Source organism: Chelonia mydas, chromosome 18 (genome assembly GCF_015237465.2).
Source record: "Chelonia mydas isolate rCheMyd1 chromosome 18, rCheMyd1.pri.v2, whole genome shotgun sequence".
NCBI classification, from domain to species: domain Eukaryota; kingdom Metazoa; phylum Chordata; order Testudines; family Cheloniidae; genus Chelonia; species Chelonia mydas.
Window position 1 is genome coordinate 1956460 of NC_051258.2, and position 17456 is coordinate 1973915.

Here is a 17456-nt window from a genome sequence, read left to right on the forward strand (position 1 = left end):
CTGACCCACAGCCCACCCGGCCCTGAGCTCCCCACACCCAGCTCTGCCAGAGCCCCCACTCCTGACCCACAGCCCGCCCGGCCCTGAGCTCCCCACAACCAGCTCTGCCAGAGACCCCACTCCTGACCCAGAGCGTGCCCGGCCCTGAGCTCCCCACACCCAGCTCTGCCACTACCCCCCACTCCTCACCCACAGCCCGCCCGGCCCTGAGCTCCCCACACCCAGCTCTGCCAGAGCCCCCACGCCTGACCCACAGCCCGCCCGGCCCTGAGCTCCCCACACCCAGCTCTGCCAGAGCCCCCACTCCTGACCCAGAGCGTGCCCGGCCCTGAGCTCCCCACACCCAGCTCTGCCACTACCCCCCACTCCTCACCCACAGCCCGCCCGGCCCTGAGCTCCCCACACCCAGCTCTGCCAGAGCCCCCACTCCTGACCCACAGCGTGCCCGGCCCTGAGCTCCCCACACCCAGCTCTGCCAGTGCCCCCCACGCCTGACCCACAGCCCACCCGGCCCTGAGCTCCCCACACCCAGCTCTGCCAGAGCCCCCACTCCTGACCCACAGCCCGCCCGGCCCTGAGCTCCCCACAACCAGCTCTGCCAGTGCCCCCCACTCCTGACCCACAGCCCGCCCGGCCCTGAGCTCCCCACACCCAGCTCTGCCAGTGCCCCCCGCGCCTGACCCACAGCCCGCCCGGCCCTGAGCTCCCCACACCCAGCTCTGCCAGTGCCCCCCGCGCCTGACCCACAGCCCGCCCGGCCCTGAGCTCCCCACACCCAGCTCTGCCAGAGCCCCCACTCCTGACCCACAGCCCGCCCGGCCCTGAGCTCCCCACACCCAGCTCTGCCAGAGCCCCCCACGCCTGACCCACAGCCCGCCCGGCCCTGAGCTCCCCACACCCAGCTCTGCCAGAGCCCCCACTCCTGACCCACAGCCCGCCCGGCCCTGAGCTCCCCACACCCAGCTCTGCAAGAGCCCCCCACTCCTGACCCACAGCCCGCCCGGCCCTGAGCTCCCCACACCCAGCTCTGCCACTGCCCCCCACTCATCACCCACAGCCCGCCCGGCCCTGAGCTCCCCACACCCAGCTCTGCCAGTGCCCCCCACGCCTGACCCACAGCCCGCCCGGCCCTGAGCTCCCCACACCCAGCTCTGCCAGTGCCCCCCACGCCTGACCCACAGCCCGCCTGGCCCTGAGCTCCCCACACCCAGCTCTGCCAGAGCCCCCACTCCTGACCCAGAGCCCGCCCGGCCCTGAGCTCCCCACACCCAGCTCTGCCAGAGCCCCCACTCCTGACCCAGAGCGTGCCCGGCCCTGAGCTCCCTACACCCAGCTCTGCCAGTGCCCCCCACGCCTGACCCACAGCCCGCTCGGCCCTGAGCTCCCCACACCCAGCTCTGCCAGAGCCCCCACTCCTGACCCACAGCCCGCCCGGCCATGAGCTCCCCACACCCAGCTCTGCCAGAGCCCCCACTCCTGACCCACAGCCCGCCCGGCCATGAGCTCCCCACACCCAGCTCTGCCAGAGCCTCCACTCCTGACCCAGAGCGTGCCCGGCCCTGAGCTCCCCACACCCAGCTCTGCCAGTGCCCCCCACGCCTCACCCACAGCCCGCCCGGCCCTGAGCTCCCCACACCCAGCTCTGCCACTGCCCCCCACTCCTGACCCACAGCCCGCCCGGCCCTGAGCTCCCCACACCCAGCTCTGCCAGAGCCCCCCACGCCTGACCCACAGCCCGCCCGGCCCTGAGCTCCCCACACCCAGCTCTGCCAGAGCCCCCACTCCTGACCCACAGCCCGCCCGGCCCTGAGCTCCCCACACCCAGCTCTCCCAGAGCCCCCCACGCCTGACCCACAGCCCGCCCGGCCCTGAGCTCCCCACACCCAGCTCTGCCAGAGCCCCCACTCCTGACCCACAGCCCGCCCGGCCCTGAGCTCCCCACACGCAGCTCTCCCAGAGCCCCCCACGCCTGACCCACAGCGTGCCCGGCCCTGAGCTCCCCACACCCAGCTCTGCCACTGCCCCCACTCCTCACCCACAGCCCGCCCGGCCCTGAGCTCCCCACACCCAGCTCTGCCAGAGCCCCCACTCCTGACCCAGAGCCCGCCCGGCCCTGAGCTCCCCACACCCAGCTCTGCCAGAGCCCCCACTCCTGACCCACAGCCCGCCCGGCCCTGAGCTCCCCACACCCAGCTCTGCCAGTGCCCCCCACGCCTGACCCACAGCCCGCCCGGCCCTGAGCTCCCCACACCCAGCTCTGCCACTGCCCCCCACTCCTGACCCACAGCCCGCCCGGCCCTGAGCTCCCCACACCCAGCTCTGCCAGAGCCCCCACTCCTGACCCAGAGCGTTCCCGGCCCTGAGCTCCCCACACCCAGCTCTGCCAGAGCCCCCACTCCTGACCCACAGCCCGCCCGGCCCTGAGCTCCCCACACCCAGCTCTGCCAGAGCCCCCACTCCTGACCCACAGCCCGCCCGGCCCTGAGCTCCCCACACCCAGCTCTGCCAGAGCCCCCACTCCTGACCCACAGCGTGCCCGGCCCTGAGCTCCCCACACCCAGCTCTGCCAGTGCCCCCCACGCCTGACCCACAGCCCGCTCGGCCCTGAGCTCCCCACACCCAGCTCTGCCAGAGCCCCCACTCCTGACCCACAGCCCGCCCGGCCATGAGCTCCCCACACCCAGCTCTGCCAGAGCCTCCACTCCTGACCCAGAGCGTGCCCGGCCCTGAGCTCCCCACACCCAGCTCTGCCAGTGCCCCCCACGCCTGACCCACAGCCCGCCCGGCCCTGAGCTCCCCACACCCAGCTCTGCCACTGCCCCCCACTCCTGACCCACAGCCCGCCCGGCCCTGAGCTCCCCACACCCAGCTCTGCCAGAGCCCCCACTCCTGACCCACAGCCCGCCCGGCCCTGAGCTCCCCACACCCAGCTCTGCCAGAGCCCCCCACGCCTGACCCACAGCGTGCCCGGCCCTGAGCTCCCCACACCCAGCTCTGCCACTGCCCCCACTCCTCACCCACAGCCCGCCCGGCCCTGAGCTCCCCACACCCAGCTCTGCCAGAGCCCCCCACGCCTGACCCACAGCGTGCCCGGCCCTGAGCTCCCCACACCCAGCTCTGCCACTGCCCCCACTCCTCACCCACAGCCCGCCCTGCCCTGAGCTCCCCACACCCAGCTCTGCCAGAGCCCCCACTCCTGACCCAGAGCCCGCCCGGCCCTGAGCTCCCCACACCCAGCTCTGCCAGAGCCCCCACTCCTGACCCACAGCCCGCTCGGCCCTGAGCTCCCCACACCCAGCTCTGCCAGAGCCCCCACTCCTGACCCACAGCCCGCCCGGCCATGAGCTCCCCACACCCAGCTCTGCCAGAGCCTCCACTCCTGACCCAGAGCGTGCCCGGCCCTGAGCTCCCCACACCCAGCTCTGCCAGAGCCCCCACTCCTGACCCACAGCCTGCCCGGCCCTGAGCTCCCCACACCCAGCTCTGCCAGAGCCCCCCACTCCTGACCCAGAGCCCGCCCGGCCCTGAGCTCCCCACACCCAGCTCTGCCGGTGCCCACTCCTGACCCACAGCGTGCCCGGCCCTGAGCTCCCCACACCCAGCTCTGCCAGAGCCCCCACTCCTGACCCACAGCCCGCCCGGCCCTGAGCTCCCCACACCCAGCTCTGCCAGAGCCCCCACTCCTGACCCAGAGCGTGCCCGGCCCTGAGCTCCCCACACCCAGCTCTGCCAGACCCCCTACGCCTCACCCACAGCCCGCCCAGCACTGAGGTCCCCACACCCAGCTCTGCCAGAGACGACACTCCTGACCCAGAGCGTGCCCGGCCCTGAGCTCCCCACACCCAGCTCTGCCAGAGCCCCCACTCCTGACCCACAGCCCGCCCGGCCCTGAGCTCCCCACACCCAGCTCTGCCAGAGCCCCCACTCCTGACCCACAGCCCGCCCGGCCCTGAGCTCCTCACACCCAGCTCTGCCAGAGCCCCCACTCCTGACCCACAGCGTGCCCGGCCCTGAGCTCCCCACACCCAGCTCTGCCAGTGCCCCCCACGCCTGACCCACAGCCCGCTCGGCCCTGAGCTCCCCACACCCAGCTCTGCCAGAGCCCCCACTCCTGACCCACAGCCCGCCCGGCCATGAGCTCCCCACACCCAGCTCTGCCAGAGCCTCCACTCCTGACCCAGAGCGTGCCCGGCCCTGAGCTCCCCACACCCAGCTCTGCCAGTGCCCCCCACGCCTGACCCACAGCCCGCCCGGCCCTGAGCTCCCCACACCCAGCTCTGCCAGAGCCCCCACTCCTGACCCACAGCCCGCCCGGCCCTGAGCTCCCCACACCCAGCTCTGCCAGACCCCCTACGCCTCACCCACAGCCCGCCCAGCACTGAGCTCCCCACACCCAGCTCTGCCAGAGACGACACTCCTGACCCACAGCGTGCCCGGCCCTGAGCTCCCCACACCCAGCTCTGCCAGAGCCCCCACTCCTGACCCACAGCCCGCCCGGCCCTGAGCTCCCCACACCCAGCTCTGCCAGAGCCCCCACTCCTGACCCACAGCGTGCCCGGCCCTGAGCTCCCCACACCCAGCTCTGCCAGTGCCCCCCACGCCTGACCCACAGCCCGCCCAGCCCTGAGCTCCCCACACCCAGCTCTGCCACTGCCCTCCACTCCTGACCCACAGCCCGCCCGGCCCTGAGCTCCCCACACCCAGCTCTGCCAGTGCCCCCCACGCCTCACCCACAGCCCGCCCGGCCCTGAGCTCCCCACACGCAGCTCTCCCAGAGCCCCCCACGCCTGACCCACAGCGTGCCCGGCCCTGAGCTCCCCACACCCAGCTCTGCCACTGCCCCCCACTCCTCACCCACAGCCCGCCCGGCCCTGAGCTCCCCACACCCAGCTCTGCCACTGCCCCCCACTCCTGACCCACAGCCCGCCCGGCCCTGAGCTCCCCACACCCAGCTCTGCCAGAGCCCCCCACGCCTGACCCACAGCCCGCCCGGCCCTGAGCTCCCCACACCCAGCTCTGCCAGAGCCCCCCACTCCTCACCCACAGCCCGCCCAGCCCTGAGCTCCCCACACCCAGCTCTGCCAGTGCCCCCCACGCCTGACCCACAGCCCGCTCGGCCCTGAGCTCCCCACACCCAGCTCTGCCAGAGCCCCCACTCCTGACCCACAGCCCGCCCGGCCATGAGCTCCCCACACCCAGCTCTGCCAGAGCCTCCACTCCTGACCCAGAGCGTGCCCGGCCCTGAGCTCCCCACACCCAGCTCTGCCAGTGCCCCCCACGCCTGACCCACAGCCCGCCCGGCCCTGAGCTCCCCACACCCAGCTCTGCCAGAGCCCCCACTCCTGACCCACAGCCCGCCCGGCCCTGAGCTCCCCACACCCAGCTCTGCCAGACCCCCTACGCCTCACCCACAGCCCGCCCAGCACTGAGCTCCCCACACCCAGCTCTGCCAGAGACGACACTCCTGACCCACAGCGTGCCCGGCCCTGAGCTCCCCACACCCAGCTCTGCCAGAGCCCCCACTCCTGACCCACAGCCCGCCCGGCCCTGAGCTCCCCACACCCAGCTCTGCCAGAGCCCCCACTCCTGACCCACAGCGTGCCCGGCCCTGAGCTCCCCACACCCAGCTCTGCCAGTGCCCCCCACGCCTGACCCACAGCCCGCCCAGCCCTGAGCTCCCCACACCCAGCTCTGCCACTGCCCTCCACTCCTGACCCACAGCCCGCCCGGCCCTGAGCTCCCCACACCCAGCTCTGCCAGTGCCCCCCACGCCTCACCCACAGCCCGCCCGGCCCTGAGCTCCCCACACGCAGCTCTCCCAGAGCCCCCCACGCCTGACCCACAGCGTGCCCGGCCCTGAGCTCCCCACACCCAGCTCTGCCACTGCCCCCCACTCCTCACCCACAGCCCGCCCGGCCCTGAGCTCCCCACACCCAGCTCTGCCACTGCCCCCCACTCCTGACCCACAGCCCGCCCGGCCCTGAGCTCCCCACACCCAGCTCTGCCAGAGCCCCCCACGCCTGACCCACAGCCCGCCCGGCCCTGAGCTCCCCACACCCAGCTCTGCCAGAGCCCCCCACTCCTCACCCACAGCCCGCCCAGCCCTGAGCTCCCCACACCCAGCTCTGCCGGTGCCCACTCCTGACCCACAGCGTGCCCGGCCCTGAGCTCCCCACACCCAGCTCTGCCAGTGCCCCCCACGCCTCACCCACAGCCCGCCCGGCCCTGAGCTCCCCACAAGCAGCTCTGCCACTGCCCCCCACTCCTCACCCACAGCCCGCCCGGCCCTGAGCTCCCCACACCCAGCTCTGCCACTACCCCCCACTCCTGACCCACAGCCCGCCCGGCCCTGAGCTCCCCACACCCAGCTCTGCCAGAGCCCCCACTCCTGACCCAGAGCGTGCCCGGCCCTGAGCTCCCCACACCCAGCTCTGCCAGTGCCCCCCACGCCTGACCCACAGCCCGCCCGGCCCTGAGCTCCCCACACCCAGCTCTGCCAGAGCCCCCACTCCTGACCCAGAGCGTGCCCGGCCATGAGCTCCCCACACCCAGCTCTGCCAGTGCCCCCCATGCCTGACCCACAGCCCGCCCGGCCCTGAGCTGCCCACACCCAGCTCTGCCAGAGCCCCCACTCCTGACCCAGAGCGTGCCCGGCCCTGAGCTCCCCACACCCAGCTCTGCCAGACCCCCTACGCCTCACCCACAGCCCGCCCAGCCCTGAGCTCCCCACACCCAGCTCTGCCAGAGCCCCCACTCCTGACCCACAGCCCGCCCGGCCCTGAGCTCCCCACACCCAGCTCTGCCAGAGCCCCCACTCCTGACCCACAGCCTGCCCAGCCCTGAGCTCCCCACACCCAGCTCTGCCAGAGCCCCCACTCCTGACCCAGAGCCCGCCCGGCCCTGAGCTCCCCACACCCAGCTCTGCCGGTGCCCACTCCTGACCCACAGCGTGCCCGGCCCTGAGCTCCCCACACCCAGCTCTGCCAGAGCCCCCACTCCTGACCCACAGCCCGCCCGGCCCTGAGCTCCCCACACCCAGCTCTGCCAGTGCCCCCACTCCTGACCCACAGCCCGCCCGGCCCTGAGCTCCCCACACCCAGCTCTGCCAGTGCCCCCCACGCCTCACCCACAGCCCGCCCAGCCCTGAGCTCCCCACACCCAGCTCTGCCGGTGCCCCCCACTCCTGACCCACAGCCCGCCGGGCCCTGAGCTGCCCACACCCAGCTCTGCCACTGCCCCCCACTCCTGACCCACAGCCCGCCCGGCCCTGAGCTCCCCACACCCAGCTCTGCCAGTACCCCCCACTCCTGACCCACAGCCTGCCCGGCCCTGAGCTCCCCACACCCAGCTCTGCCACTGCCCCCCACACCTCACCCACAGCCCTCCCGGCCCTGAGCTCCCCACACCCAGCTCTGCCAGTGCCCCCCACGCCTGACCCACAGCCCGCCCGGCCCTGAGCTCCCCACACCCAGCTCTGCCAGAGCCCCCACTCCTGACCCACAGCCCGCCCGGCCCTGAGCTCCCCACACCCAGCTCTGCCAGTGCCCCCCACGCCTCACCCACAGCCCGCCCGGCCCTGAGCACCCCACACCCAGCTCTGCCAGTGCCCCCCACGCCTCACCCACAGCCCGCTCAGCCCTGAGCTCCCCACACCCAGCTCTGCCAGTGCCCCCCACGCCTGACCCACAGCCCGCCCGGCCCTGAGCTCCCCACACCCAGCTCTGCCAGTGCCCCCCACTCCTCACCCACAGCCCACCCGGCCCTGAGCTCCCTACACCCAGCTCTGCCAGTGCCCCCCACGCCTGACCCACAGCCCGCCCGGCCCTGAGCTCCCCACACCCAGCTCTGCCACTGCCCCCCACTCCTCACCCACAGCCCGCCCGGCCCTGAGCTCCCCACACCCAGCTCTGCCACTGCCCCCCACTCCTGACCCACAGCCCGCCCGGCCCTGAGCTCCCCACACCCAGCTCTGCCAGAGCCCCCCACGCCTGACCCACAGCCCGCCCGGCCCTGAGCTCCCCACACCCAGCTCTGCCGGTGCCCCCCACTCCTGACCCACAGCCCGCCCGGCCCTGAGCTGCCCACACCCAGCTCTGCCACTGCCCCCCACTCCTGACCCACAGCCTGCCCGGCCCTGAGCTCCCCACACCCAGCTCTGCCACTGCCCCCCACACCTCACCCACAGCCCTCCCGGTCCTGAGCTCCCCACACCCAGCTCTGCCAGAGCCCCCACTCCTGACCCAGAGCGTGCCCGGCCCTGAGCTCCCCACACCCAGCTCTGCCAGTGCCCCCCACGCCTGACCCACAGCCCGCCCGGCCCTGAGCTCCCCACACCCAGCTCTGCCAGAGCCCCCACTCCTGACCCAGAGCGTGCCCGGCCCTGAGCTCCCCACACCCAGCTCTGCCAGTGCCCCCCACGCCTGACCCACAGCCCGCCCGGCCCTGAGCTCCCCACACCCAGCTCTGCCAGAGCCCCCACTCCTGACCCACAGCCCGCCCGGCCCTGAGCTCCCCACACCCAGCTCTGCCAGAGCCCCCACTCCTGACCCAGAGCGTGCCCGGCCCTGAGCTCCCCACACCCAGCTCTGCCAGAGCCCCCACTCCTGACCCACAGCCCGCCCGGCCCTGAGCTCCCCACACCCAGCTCTGCCAGAGCCCCCACTCCTGACCCACAGCGTGCCCGGCCCTGAGCTCCCCACACCCAGCTCTGCCAGTGCCCCCCACGCCTGACCCACAGCCCGCCCGGCCCTGAGCTCCCCACACCCAGCTCTGCCAGAGCCTCCCACGCCTGACCCACAGCCCGCCCGGCCCTGAGCTCCCCACACCCAGCTCTGCCAGTGCCCCCCATGCCTGACCCACAGCGTGCCCGGCCCTGAGCTCCCCACACCCAGCTCTGCCAGATCCCCCACTCCTGACCCACAGCCCGCCCGGCCCTGAGCTCCCCACACCCAGCTCTGCCAGTGCCCCCCACTCCTGACCCACAGCCCGCCCGGCCCTGAGCTCCCCACACCCAGCTCTGCCAGTGCCCCCCACTCCTGCCCCACAGCCTGCCCGGCCCTGAGCTCCCCACACCCAGCTCTGCCAGTGCCCCCCACGCCTCACCCACAGCCCGCCCAGCCCTGAGCTCCCCACACCCAGCTCTGCCAGAGCCTCCACTCCTGCCCCACAGCCTGCCCGGCCCTGAGCTCCCCACACCCAGCTCTGCCAGTGCCCCCCACGCCTCACCCACAGCCCGCCCGGCCCTGAGCTCCCCACACCCAGCTCTGCCAGTGCCCCTGGCTCGACCCACAGCCCACCCAGCCCTGAGCTCCCCACACCCAGCTCTGCCAGTACCCCCCACTCCTGACCCACAGCCTGCCCGGCCCTGAGCTCCCCACACCCAGCTCTGCCACTGCCCCCCACACCTCACCCACAGCCCTCCCGGTCCTGAGCTCCCCACACCCAGCTCTGCCAGGGCCCCTGGCTCCAGACGTGCAGCCCTTCCACTCTATTTTCAGGGCTCATCTCTCTCATTCCGAATTCGAGACGTGCTCTGCAGACTGGCTGGGTTCTGAAAGCTCGGCTCCAGGAACTGCCCAGTAGCTCAGACCCAACGATTACCGAGCTCTCCTGGAGTGGAATCTATGAATCATCTCTACAGGTTTGCTGAGACCCCTTCTCCAGACCTGCGTGCCCAGAAGTATTCCACCCCTGGGCTCCCCACACACCTCCCTGCTCTGGCCATTATTCCCTCACTATAGCACCCAGCCTTGCTCTCTGGCTGTGCCAGGCACTGACACTGCACCCTGTGTCTTCATGGCACTACACCTAGTCACTCTGCAAGGCTGGTCAGTGTTACAGCTGGGGAGCCTCTGGCACCTCACCCCACAGTTGACTCAGTCTCTCCTCCCTACAGCACCCAGCACCGCTGACCTTCCCCCTCCCTCCCAATTGCTTGCCTGTGGAAAGAACGTTAAGGATATTTAACAACACCTTTGCTGCCCTTAAATCCCAGCTTACTTCCCTTCACCGCACACCACTCTACTCCTCCCTCCCGTGGAATCATGCTGTCCCCACCCCTGAGAGCAACCTCAGCCTGCCTCCAACACCCATGTGACGCTTTGCTCCGGAATCCACTATTTCAGAATCGCACTGCTACTGCAAACCCTGCTGATGAGATTTTTTTCCCAAGGGACACAGTCAGCTTGAAATCTAGTCGCTTTAAAATGGGAGGGTCAGGTGTGTTTGCCTCCATCCCCTTGTTGCAATCACATTTCCCCATTGTTTAAAAAAAAATGTTCTCTCCCCTATCACTGTCAAAAGATCCTTGCAGACTGGGGTGGATGGGTGGAGTGACTTACTGAGAACACCCAGGAGAAGCAGTGAAACTGACTATAAAAGAGAAAGAGGGGAACCGACTATACACCGACGTTTTCCAAAGAGCTGTTTCCACTTAGGATGCTCAGGGACTCGGCATGCTGGGTGCAGGGCACTTTTGCCAGCCCAGCCATAAGTGTCAGAATGGGGGCTGCTGGAAGCAAAGTGCTTGTGCAAACTCGGACCTTATCCAATGGGAGCTGAGGTCTTTGGAACATCTGGCCCCAGCTGTAAGGGTTGAGCCCTTGGAAATCTTGCTTGGGGCTCTTTGGAAAATCTGGCCCAGCGCGCTATCAGATGTAGGAATTCTGGTGATTTATTACTGGTATTGTGAGAGCACCTGGCCAGAACCCCATGGCTCTAGTGCTGCACAAACACAGAACAAAGAGATGGCCCCTGCTCCCCGGAGCTCACAGTCAAAGTCCGAGACAAGAGACAGCAGATGGACGAGACAATACTGGCCAGCACATTGGGCTGTGGTCCTAGTTGCCTAACTACTGCCAGTTAAGCCTCTTGTAAGCATCTCAGCAAAGGAGTTTTGAGACGGGATGGGCCGACCACGTGACTTGTAAGCACAATGGGCACAACGTTTTCAGGTTTTCAAGTGAGGCTGTTCCTGTTAATTCAGGCCCAACATTTTGATGTAATAGAAAAGGGCTCTTAGGAGACATAATTCTGACTAGGAATAGGGCTATGTTTTATTTTTAATTTCAATGAAAACAAACGGCTTTTTCAGCATGGCCAACTCTTGTAATTTTATTGCAAGTCCAGTGATACTTGCAGGTTTTCTTAAAGCTCCTGCAATCATGTGACTAAGTGAGACTCTCAGCTTTCATTTAAAGGAAGTAAGGAAGGCTGGATCCACAAAGGTCTTGGGCACTGTGACGCCAAACATCATGGCGCCAAACTTTTAAAGGTGCCTAGGAAATCTCAGGAACAATACTGGGATCTGTAACGCTGAATCTGCTGCTTAGGCTCCCTATATAGTGAACGGAGAGAGCCAGGTGTCCTAGACTGTGATCCACAAACTGGGGCAACATAGTCATTCCTCTACCTAACTTGCACGCAGGGCTCAGTCTGGCAGGCGTTTCAGAGGCTGCCTAGCTCACACAAAACAGATGGAGGAGGAGGAGGAAAAAAGAGAGGCCCACCCTATAGGCTTTAGCCCAGTGGTTCAGGTACTCGCTCAGGCTGTGGGAGATGCTTGGGTCATGTCCCCTCTCGGGGAGAAGGAATCTGAACAGGGATCTGCCACCTTTCAATGAGGGCTAGGGGCTATTCTGAGGGGGGTCTCCCTCAATTTCTCCTGTTGAAGTAGTTCCAGTTTAATTGAATAATTTAGTATTATTTGGGCCAGAAAAAGAGTGAGAATCATAGAAATGTCGGGCTGGAAGGGACCTTGAGAAGTCATCTAGTCCAGCAACCTACACTGAGGCAGGACCAAGTAAACCTAGACCATCCCCGAGAGGGGTTTATCCAACCTGTTCTTAAAAACCTCCACTGACGGGGATTCCATAACCTCTCTGGGAAGCCTGTTCCAGCATTTAACTACCGTTATACTTAGAAAGGGTTCAGAGTAGCAGCCGTGTTAGTCTGTATTCGCAAAAAGAAAAGGAGTACTTGTGGCACCTTAGAGACTAACCAATTTGTTTGAGCATAAGCTTTCGTGAGCTACAGCTCACTTCATCAGATGCATACTGTGCAGTTTCCACAGTATGCATCCGATGAAGTGAGCTGTAGCTCACAAAAGCTTATGCTCAAATAAATTGGTTAGTGTCTACGGTGCCACAGGTACTCCTTTTCTTTATACTCAGAAAGTTTTTCCTAATATCTAACCTGACTCTCCCTTGCTGCAGATTAAGATCATCACTTTTTGTCCTACTTTCAGTAGACATGGAGAGCAACTGAACCCCATCCTCTTTATAACAGCCCTTAACATATTTGGTGACTGTTATCAGGTCCCCCCCTGTTATCTTTCCTCAAGACTAAACGATCCCAGTTCTTTTTTTAACTTTTCCTCATAGGTCAGGTTTTCTAAACCATTTCTCATTTTTGTTGCTCTCCTCTGGACTCCCTTCAATGTCTTCACATCTGTAAATACAGCCCACAGTGATATCAGCCTTTTCACAACAGCATCACACTGTTGACTCATATTCAATTTGTGATCCACTCTAACCCCCAAATCCTTTCCAGCAGTACAACCACCGTGCCAGTTATTCCACATTTTGTAGTTGTACATTTGATTTTTCTTTCCTAAATGCAGTACTTTGCACTTATCTTTATTAAATTTCATCTTGTTGATTTCAGACCAGCTCACCACTTTGTCAAGGTCATTTTGAATTCTAATCCTGTCCTCCAAAGTGCTTGCAATCGCTCCCAGCTTGGTGTCATCTCCAAATTTTATAAGCATACTCTCTGCTCCATTAACCAGGTCATTAATGAAAATATTGCATAGTACCAGACTAAGGACTGACCCTTGCGGGAGCCCACTATATGTGCCCCTCTCCACAGTTTAATAGCAAACCATTGATAACAGCTCTTTGAGTACGTTCTTTCAACCAGCTGTGCACCCACCTTATAGTGGCCTAATCTCATCTCGGCCACAATTCACTAGTTTCCTTAAGAGAGCATCCCGTGGGACTGTGTCAAAAATCACTTTAGCAAAATAAGAATGGCCATACTGGGTCAGACCAAAGGTCCATCTAGCTCAGTATCCTGTCTGCCAACAGTGGCCAATGCCAGGTGCTCCAGAAGGAACAGGTAACCATCAAGTGATCCATCCCATTGCCAATTCCCAGCTTCTGGCAAACAGAGGCTAGGGACACCCTCCCTGCCCATCCTGGCTAACAGTCATTGATGGACCTATCCTCCATGAACTTATCTAGTTTTTTTTTAACACTGTTATAGCCTTAGCCTTCACAACATCCTCTGGCAAGGAGTTCCACAGGTTGATGGTGCATTGTGTGAAAAAATACTTCCTTTTGTTTGTTTTAAACCTACCGCATATTAATTTCATTTGGTGACCCCTAGTTCTTGTGTTATGAGAAGGAGTAAATAACACTTCCCTATGTTGCCAAGAAGGCCAATGGCATTTTGGGATGTATATGTAGGGGCACTGCCAGCAGATCGAGGGACGTGATCGTTCCCCTCTATTCGACCTTGGTGAGGCCTCATCTGGAGTACTGTGCCCAGTTTTGGGCCCCACACTTCAAGAAGGATGTGGAAAAATTGGAAAGAGTCCAGTGGAGGGCAACAAAAATGCTACCACTGTTCTCAGTGGTAGCAGACGACAGAACAAGGAGTAATGGTCTCAAGTTGCAGTGCGGGAGGTTTAGGTTGGATATTAGGAAAAACTTTTTCACTAGGAGGGTGGTGAAGCACTGGAATGCGTTCCCTAGGGAGGTGGTGGAATCTCCTTCCTTAGATATTTTTAAGGTCAGGCTTGACAAAGCCCTGGCTGGGATGATTTAGTTGGGGATTGGTCCTGCTCTGAGCAGGGGGTTGGACTAGATGACCTCCTGAGGTCCCTTCCAACCCTGATATTCTACAATTCTATGATTTTCTTTCTCTACACCAGTTATGATTTTATAGACCTCTATCATATCCCCCTAGTCATCTCTTTTCCAAGATGAAAAGTCCCAGTCTTATTAATCTCTCCTCATATTGCAGCCGTTCCATACCCCTAATAATTTTTGTTGCCCTTTTCTGAACCTTTTCCAATTGCAATATATCATTTTTAAGATGGGACGACCACATCTGCACACAGTATTCAAGATGTGGGCATACCATGGATTTATATAGAGGCAATATGATATTTTCTGTCTTACTATCTATCCCTTTCTTAATGATTCCCAATGTTCTGTTTGCTTTTTTGACTGCTGCTGCGCATTGAGTGGATGTTTTCAGAGAACTCTCCACAATGACTCCAAGATCTCTTTCTGAGTGGTAACAGCTAACTTAGACCCCATCATTTTATATGTATAGTTGGGATTATGTTTTCCAATGTGCATTACTTTGCATTTATCAACATTGAATTTCATCTGCCATTTTGTTGCCCAGTCACCCAGTTTTGAGGAATCCTTTTGCAGCTCTTCGCAGTCTGCCTGGGACTTAACTATCTTGAGAAGTTTTGTATCATCTGAAAATTTTGCCACCTCACTGTTTACCCCTTTTTCCAGATCATTTATGAATATGTTGAATAGGACTGGGCCCAGTATAGACCCCTGGGGGACACCACTATTTACCTCTCTACATTCTGAAAACTGACCATTTATTCATACCTTTTGTTTCCTATCTTTTCACCAGTTACTGATCCATGAGAGGACTTTCCCTCTTATCCCATGACAGCTTACTTTGCCTGAGAGCCCTTGGTGAGGGACCTTGTCAAAGGCTTTCTGAAAGACCAAGTACATTATATCCATTGGATCACTCTTGACAACATGCTTGTTGACCCCCTCAGAGAATTCTAGTAGATTGGTGAGGCATCATTGCCCTTTCCAAAACCATACTGACTCTTCACCAACAAATTATGTTCATCTGTGTCTGACAATTTTGTTCTTTACTATAGTTTCAACCAGTTTGCCCGGCACTGAAGTCAGGTTTACCAGCCTGTAATTGCCAGCATCACCTCTGGAGCCATTTTTAAAAATTGGCGTCACATTAGCTACCCTCCAGTCATCAGGTACAGAAGCTGATTTAAATGATAGGTTACAAACTACAGTTTGCAGTTCTGCAATTTCACATTTGAGTTCCTTCAGAACTCTTGGGTGAATACCATCTGGTCCTGGTGACTTGTTACAGTTTAGTTTATCAATTTGTTCCAAAACCTCCTCTAATGACACCTCAGTCTGGGACAATTCCTCAGATTTGTCGTCTAAAAAGAATGGCTCGGGTTTGGGAATCTCCCTCAAATCTTCAGCTGTGAAGGCCGATGCAAAGAATTCATTTAGTTTCTCTGAAATGGCGTTATCGTCCTTGAGCATCCTGCTAAAACATCTCAATCGTCCAGTGGCCCCACTAACGGTTTAGCAGCTCCCTGCTTCTGATGTACTTCGAAAAAATGTGCTATTACTTTCTGAGTCTTTGGCTAGCTGTCCCTCAAATTCTTTTTTGGCCTTCCTAATTGTATTTTTACACTTCATTTGCCAGTGTTTATGCTCCTTTCTATTTTCCTCACTAGGATTTAACTTCCACTTTTAAAGGATGCCTTTTTGCCTCTCACTGCTTCTTTTACTTTGTTGGTTAGCCACGGTGGCACTTTTTTGGTTCTCTTACTATGTTTTTTAAATTTGGGGTGTACACTTAAGTTGAGCCTCTACTGTGGTGTCTTTAAAAATTTTCCATGCAGCTTTCAGGGATTTCACTTTTGGTGCCATATCTTTTAATTTCTGTTTAACTAGCTTCCTCATTTTTGTGTAGCTCCCCTTTCTGAAATTAAATGCTACAGTGCTGTGCTTCTGTGGTGTTTTACCGCCACAAGGATTTTAAATTTAATTATGTTACGGTCACTATTACCAAGCTGTCCAGCTATATTCACCTCTTGAACCAGATCCTGTTCTCCACTTAGGCCTAAATCATAGAATATCAGGGTTGGAAGGGACCTCAGGAGGTCATCTAGTCCAACCCCCTGCTCAAAGCAGGACCAAGCCCCAACTAAATCATCCCAGCCACGGCTTTGTCAAGCCTGACCTTAAAAACCTCAAAGGAAGGAGACTCCACCACCTCCCTAGGGAATGCATTCCAGTGCTTCACCACCCTCCTAGTGAAAAAGTTTTTCCTAATATCCAACCTAAACCTCCCGCACTGCAACTTGAGACCATTACTCCTCGTTCTGTCATCTGCTACCACTGAGAACAGTCTAGATCCATCCTCTTTGGAACCCCCTTTCAGGTAGTTGAAAGCAGCTATCAAATCCCCCCTCATTCTTCTCTTCCGCAGACTAAACAATCCCAGTTCCCTCAGCCTCTCCTCATAACTCATGTGTTCCAGTCCCCTAATCATTTTTGTTGCCCTCTGCTGGACTCTCTCCAATTTGTCCACATCCTTCTTGTAGTGTGGGGCCCAAAACTGGACACAGTACTCCAGATGAGGCCTCACCAATGCCAGATAGAGGGAAATGATCACGTCCCTCGATCTGCTGGCAATGCTCCTACTTATACAGCTCAAAATGCTGTTAGCCTTCTTGGTAACAAGGGCACACTGTTGACTCATATCCAGCTTCTTGTCCACTGTAACCCCTAGGTCCTTTTCTGCAAAACTGCTGCCTCGCCACTCAGTCCCTAGTCTGTAGCAGGGCATGGGATTCTTCCATCCTAAGTGCAGGACTCTGCACTTGTCCTTGTTGAACCTCATCAGATTTCTTTTGGCCCAATCCTCTAATTTGTCTAGGGCCCTCTGTATCCTATCCCTGCCCTCCAGTGTATCTACCTCTCCTTCCAGTTTAATGCCATCTGCAAACTTGCTGAGGGTGCAATCCACGCCATCCTCCAGATTATTAATGAAGATATTGAACAAAATCAAGAATTGCCTCTCCTCTTGTGGGTTCCAGGACTAGCTTCTCGAAGAAGCAGTCATTTAAGGTGTCAAGAAACTTTATCTCTTCATCCCATCCTGAGGTGACATGTACCCAGTCAATATGGGGATAGCTGAAATCCCCCATTATTATTGAGGTTTTTTATTTTAATAATCTCTCTAATCTCCCTGAGCATTTCACAATCATTATCACCATCCTGGTCAGGTGGTCAGTAACATATCTCTACTGCTATATTCTTATTATTAGAGCATGGAATTACTATCTATAGAGATTCTGTGGAACATGTGGATTCATTTAAGATTTTTATTTCATTTGATTCTACATTTTCTTTCACATATAGTGCCACTCCCCCCGCTGCCCCCCCCCCCCACGACCTGTTCTGTCCTTCCGATATATTTTGTACCCTGGAATAATTGTCCCGTTGATTGTCCTCACTCCACCAGGTTTCTGTGATACCTATTATGTCAATATCCTCCTTTAACACAACACACTCTAGTTCACCCATCTTATTATTTAGACTTCTAGCATTTGTGTACAAGCACTTTAAAAAATGGAAACTTTTAGCTGT

The 17456-nt window shown here is 60.3% G+C and overlaps 1 protein-coding gene across 1 annotated transcript in view; it reads right to left on the minus strand.

The window, feature by feature from the left end:
• TRIM62 (tripartite motif containing 62) overlaps nt 1-17456 on the minus strand; it is a 57080-nt gene that overhangs the window by 11180 nt on the left and 28444 nt on the right. The window lies entirely within an intron of this gene.